At 42.5% G+C, this 6,654-nt stretch overlaps 1 protein-coding gene across 3 annotated transcripts in view; it reads left to right on the forward strand.

The window, feature by feature from the left end:
* Positions 1-1,496, forward strand: part of LOC123069867 (bifunctional 3-dehydroquinate dehydratase/shikimate dehydrogenase, chloroplastic) — a 28,623-nt gene extending 27,127 nt beyond the window's left edge. For all 3 annotated transcript variants that reach the window (XM_044492821.1, XM_044492822.1, XM_044492823.1), the window contains one exon: positions 1,211-1,496. The gene's annotated coding sequence lies outside the window, so the exon portion shown is untranslated. The remainder of the gene's footprint in view (positions 1-1,210) is intronic.
* The last annotated feature ends 5,158 nt before the right edge of the window (positions 1,497-6,654 follow it).

Below are 6,654 nucleotides of genomic sequence, written 5' to 3' on the forward strand. Positions count from 1 at the left end.
AATCATAGCATTGAACCACCACTACATAAAGAGCATATGCGAGTTCACCATCTTTTTCACAAAATTTCTACAATTTGTCTGAGACATGGTCATACGGGAAAGTGTACTACACCTAGCATCATGATGGAGTGAGAAGTCCGCTGAGCTCGCGGGGGAGAGGGGATGCGGGATTATTTTTTCCCTAGACAGACTGTAACATTTGTTTTGAATACAAGGAAGAATTGTCAAGGGGTCCTATTCTACTAAAACACTCCAACACTTTTAGCGAGCATCTAGCCCAACAACATATCCAAGGCAACATTTTAAGCTTTTGCTTCCTTCAACCAATATAAAAGAAATACGGACCAATATAGCAAGAAAGAAGTACACGTTCAACAGTAGATACAAATAAGAAATTGTATGCAATAACAAAACCAAACAAAGATTTGCATGTTTCTTTTCAGGTATATTGTGTCATCTTCTTTTACTACTTACGCATTATTGCAACATTGAATAAAGATTTGTGCACATATATTAGTTCTTTTGTATCCTGGAGAACTCATTGTTGTTCGACGGATATTTAATTTCATAATATCAATTACCTTTCAGCAATTATTATGAAAAAAGAAAGGAGAAATAATCATATATATGATGAAGAGGTCTGACTTTTGAACAAACCAAAACATCACTCACCTATCTAGGTCTCTTGTTGTAATTGAGTTTCGCTGTAAACAATACATACAAACAACATATATAAACACAATGAATCGACGGGACGCGGTGTGTCGCCGTGCGGGCATTGCTAGTATATAATAGAGGATGCCCTGTACGTTGCTGTAGGAATTGGTTGATGAAAATTTGGGTTGATAACATGGAAACCAAAATTAAAGTACAAAACTTATTATATTTTATTATGCATAGTTGTAACAAAATTTATTAAATATAAGTAGAATAATTGAATGGTAAACATTTCCGTGCATGGTTGAATGTTGTGATGGGCCATATCCCATTCATAGTTGTATGGTGAGGTGGCATATTAGATAAATAAGTTAACAGGATGACTCTCTTAGTTATATAGGATATGATTACTCTAACAAAAATAACTGGCTTGGACAAATTAGCCAAAAGATTCTTCAAGTTGAGTGGATAACAGATGTTGACAAGCTAGTATTATAGTGTATATTTTCTATGGATTGCTCAAGATGTAACTACTGTTTGTTTTTGCTTTCAGGCTGATGGTGAAATAATTGGCTTGGACAAATTAGCCCAAAGATTCTTCAAGATGAGTGGATATCAAATTTTGACGCCTGCCCATTTTTCCACTGGGGGGGGGGGGGGGGGGGGGGGCTTATTGTAATGTCAAATATCACCTACTTGTCACCTGATATAGAGATGTAAACAAAAAGTGTTGCATTCGTCTTGTTATCAACGTATAAGTAGTAAAAAGGGTCACACGAATAAAGAGAAAATTCAGGTTCAAATCAAATCATATTGAAAAAAAGGAAATGTCATAACTACGATTCGGTGGTTGCATGCTTTCTGTTTTACATGCGGTGGTTGCATGCTTTTTGTTTTGCATGCGGTGGTTGCGGTTAGAGTTATATTAAGTGATGTTTTTTGGCCTTTTACATTCTAGTCTCTTGGCATTCTCTTATAGCCTTTTGACATCCTTATGTATGTATATATATATGTTGGCATTGGCCTTCTAATAATATAAGTTGCTATTTCAACATGATATTAGAGCCCAGGTTTTCTCCTGCGCTGCAACTCGCCCGACGATCATATTTTTTTTCCAGTCTTCTTGTCTCGATCTCTCTGCAGCTATCGATGTCAGATCGATCGATGCCAAGCACATACACTGCCATTGCTCCCTCTCGTCCGGTGCTTTTCTGATCCAAGTCGATCGGGACGCCGGCCCCGCCTCCTCCCGGCCAGGCCGCCGCGGCCCTGCTTCCTCCCGGCCAGGCCGCTGCCGCCCTGCCTCAGGCCGTGTGCGTCCGCCTCAGGCCGTGTGCATCTGCGTTCGCCCTGCTTTGTCTCCTCCAGGCCGCTCCGCTGCCGTACACACCCGCGTTCGCCGGTTCCTGTTCCCGCTGTCGTCCGCCGGCCGCCGGATTGCGTCCAAGATCTGTCGCCGGCCGTTGCCCGTTGGTTCCCGTGCTAGATCGGCTGTCAGGCATTGGATCCATCTCACGGTAGACGTGTGTTTGACTGGGTGGACTGCATCGATCCACCTGCTTTGTGCGTGCGTGCGCGTACTCCCTGTGCCGCGCATCGCTTTGCTTTGGGCTGTGTGCGGGCGTTGGCCTGCTTCTGCTTCCGGCTACATGGCTTGAGCTCTGTGTTTTTCCAAAAAAAAGTAGAAAAAAAAGAGAGAGAAGAGCACCCATGTCTTTGGCGTCATCTAGCTATGTTGCCATTTCGCGCTGCCCGGTGATATTTGATGGAGCTAACTATGCTGAGTTCACTGCCTTTATGCGCATTCACATGCGTGGCATTCGTCTCTGGGGTGTTCTTTCCGGTGAGGTCCCCTGTCCTCCGCGTCCAGTGCCTCTTGTGGCTCCTACCCCACCGCCGACGCCACCGGCTCTTGACACAAATGCTTCTGATGCTGATAGGGCTGCAGCCAGGGTTGCTGTTGATGATGCAGATGCCGCTTATGACCAGGAGGTCTTGGATAATTCAAATGCTCTTTCTGTTTATCGTGACGATCTGGCTGCTTACACTCAGTGGTGTGATGATGATGCTCGTGTTGCGACTGTTCTCACTTCCAGTGTTTTGCCTCAGTTTGCTTCTGAGCCTCGATACTGCCTTTTAACATCCTCATGTATGTGTATATATGTTGGCATTGGCCTCCTAATAATATAAGTTGCTATTCCAACAGTTGCATGTTACTAGTGTGAGAACTGTACATGTCCACTTGCTTGGTCAATTCAAGTGATTTTGAGCTCATGCCTTCTTTTTACGTCACCATCCTCCTTCCAGCTTGGTTGTATATGCATTGACAGAGGCATGAACAACCTATTTTCAGAGTTTAATTTGCTAGTACTATGGATTTTTTTTTCATTTTTTATTCAAAATGGATTAACAGTCAATATTTCCAAATAGTAGAATATTCACCACCAATGACTCATTTTCATTTGATGTATGCCGTCGCTATATTTGAGAGCTTCCAGGGAGAATCTTTAGCACGGTTGTGGGCACTCCATTGAGATTCCTTTTGATAAGGAAGATCTTCATTTCTGGAAACCTGGAAGAGGTTGTAGCTCTGATTTCCCATTTGCTTGGAGCAAATGTTCCTTGAAATTGTTCCATGGGCAAGAGTTTGGTTGTCCATGGACCAATTAGCATTGTTGGATGTGTGCTTTTCTACTGCAAGTTAGCTTTGGCTTCAGCTGTAGGAGGGGAGCTCATGTATTGCAGGAAGCCATAACCATGAAGTGGATCCTCTGATCATCCTGCTCACTGCAATGTATATTCACATTCCTGTAGCGTCATGGAGTGATGGACATCGCCAAGAGGCATATGCAGAATTGATGTAGGGCCAAAGCCCTAGGTAGTGATCTTTCACGACACAATGAACATAGGGAAGAACGTGGAGAAATCAAGAGAAACATTCAAGAACAAGTCAAATCACACATCCACACAAGATCCACAAATATACATGAACAACAAAGAGGACATTCACACAAGATCCACAAAGATACATGAACAACAAAGAGGACATTCACACAAGATCCACAAAGATACATGAACAACAAAGAAAAACAAAGATATGAGAGAAATCCTTATTTAACACTGTCTTAAAATTTGTTGCCTTATTTGACACTGACTTTTTTTTTTCTTTATTTAATACGGAGTCCAAATTTTATGCCTTTATAACACTTTCGTCCCTTTAAGCCTTGACGGTGTTAAATGACACCTGAAAAGACCTATTTACCCTTCGTGGGTACGTGACCAAAATCTTACATTCTTAAGAAGTTTCTCCCTACTATAAGGCATTCTCTCAACATGCAGATTGTCCACATCAACGCATTGACATGTCACCATTGTGGTCTACTGCATGCATGCATGCATGCTCCCAGGTCATTAATTATTAATATTTTGACCAGCGTACAAAAACTTGCAACATCACCTTCTCTGCTTTAAGTTCGGTGAACCATAGCTTCAAAAGAAAATCAGTGAACCAGCTAGCCAACCGGTACGTAAATAACATCGCATTAACTTGCTGCTGATCGTCTTATGTTCCGGCACCAACGGACGCTTCCGATCGCAAATAAAGCCACAAATGCATGGAAACTGACTGAGGCATTAACCCATCCGTTTCCATCGATTGGTTTCCCTTGGGTTCATCTTTTTAACTTGAGCAGGCGAATGCCATAGCTTACATGTCCAAACAGTGGAGGCCTACCGACGCTTTGTACAGCAGCACATCTTAGCTCCAGCAGGTCACTGTCATTTCAATCAAGTGTCCCCTCCAAAACAATGTGGGCGTTGGCAGGTGCTTCCCACCTGCGGCTTCACGTGTAATCATAGTTTTCCGCTGTAGTTTCTTTTTCTTTTTCTTTTTGCCTTCGTTCATCCCTGTAACTTGCCTCTGTACAGCGTGTTCTTCTTCTATCAATGATAACCAGCATCTCTCCGGCTGGACTTAAAAAAAAAGAATCTTGCCAAGACGTGGCTTGAGCTTCCATGGAATTTATATGTTCATCTCCTTGATGGCAGGTCTCAATGGGCGTTGGTCTGACGCCATAATTGGGGCGTACTTCTGGTCACGCTATATTCTGAAGCCGACTGTTGTTCCACATCTATGTAAAGACCAGGTTTCATGTTCTTTCTTCTACTGATTTGTTCACCTTAGGCCGTGTTCGGCAGCCCTCCGCTCCGCGGCTCTGCTCCTGGAGCGGCCGGAGCGGAGCGGCCCGCAGTGCATTTTCCTGGAGTTGGAAAACTGGCGCTCCGTCTGCTCCTCGTATTATACGGAGCTGGAGAGCTGCCGAACAGGGCCTTAGTCTGGAGTTAGATTTCAGAATACAGTTTTCACTAAGTACTGAAACAATACGTCAACTTCCCTTTCATGATGTCTACCTGGAGACATCGTGTGGCCTCCTCTGCAACATGGTGGCCGCCTTCGAAGTGCTGCTACGCATGACACACCGTTGAGTACACCGTCGCCGGTATAGGGAGCCTCCCCTATGGTGCCGCTAAGCGGGACACGCCTGTACGGCGTCGCCAGTGCACGGGAGAAGGCACAATGCACACGTACATGGCATTTTTATCACAATTCTATATATAAAATTGCAATCTTATATTATTAATTTGTTTAGTTTTTTCTATTGAGGGCAATAGACAAATGTGGAAATAAAAAGCACTGTAACTGATTTTCACAAAAGAAAAGTACTACGACTGAAAAATAGCTGCTTCATTACTGCATCTTTACATTTATAAGTATTTTCGCATTTTTTAACTAATAATTGGGTTACTTTATTCTTGATTTGTCAAAATATTATACAAATGATGTCCACGATTCGGTGAAGCTAACCCTAACATTCATGGAAGTACAATTAGTGAGTCAACATACCGCCAAGAACTGCCTCGGTGATATGTAGGTATACTGTAAATAACCCCATGCATGTGTTTATCCAGTTCGTGGTTGTATATATATGTAACATGGTTGATTTGTAGCTTACCAATATCTAATAAGAAAAAAAGCATGCAAATAATTCTCTATCCTGTTATTCTACATTGTGACAACTAAAAGTCCATCCGCTATTGCTCCCAACTCCTATCAAGTCCCGCAACAACGTGCGGGGTATCATCTAGTTTTAAGTATATGTGCATCCGGTCCAATGGCGGAGCCAGGATTGGAGCAAGCCCCGGGCCCAAACTTTTGTTTTGTTTTGCCGTAAGGTAAAAACTTAATGTCCATAAGGCATTTAGCTACCTCAAAAGATACCCCAAACAAAATATAGCTCAATTGCACGAAATATTTAAAATTTAAACTCAATGCTTAACGATACAACAAAATAGATAAAAAAACGTGGCAAAAACTACAAAGTATAGTATGTGATAAAAAAAGTACCGAATCAATGGTTTGCTTCCTCAACGCCTCGCATAACCTCATCAATGGTGGAAGAAGAGCCAACAACTTCAAGGCATCAAAAGCTAATTTTAAAAGAGAAAGCATAAACATCATAGAAACAATTATCATTGATACACATATAAAAACTTACCACTTCGACAAGGTAAAAGTCATATGCGAGACCTACATAAGTTTTTTGGATCAAGACAAGCAATGCATCGTAACAATTGAGTAGATCTTTTACCTTTCTTTTCTATAATATTAAATAAAATTGGCAATTACATCAAAATACCCTAGATATATGACTGCATACGTACACATTATTTGAATTAAATTTCAGTTCGAAGTAGTTTACACACTGATACATCATACAAGTAAAACATGTTGTAAGTAGAATTGTGCAAAGCTTCAGTGAGAAAACATAGAAAGCATCAAAGAAAATACAAGGTGAAGCAGCTTGCAGTGAAACAGCGGGCAGGGGATGACGCGCCACGCCCACGCTGGTGGTCGACGCACGGGACAGGATGCGGCGGCCGGAGCCCAGATGCCAGAGCCGGGGGAAAGTGGGGGGCGGGCCGGAGACGAAGCCACGG

Source organism: Triticum aestivum, chromosome 3B, assembly GCF_018294505.1.
Source record: "Triticum aestivum cultivar Chinese Spring chromosome 3B, IWGSC CS RefSeq v2.1, whole genome shotgun sequence".
Classification (NCBI taxonomy): Eukaryota; Viridiplantae; Streptophyta; class Magnoliopsida; order Poales; family Poaceae; genus Triticum; species Triticum aestivum.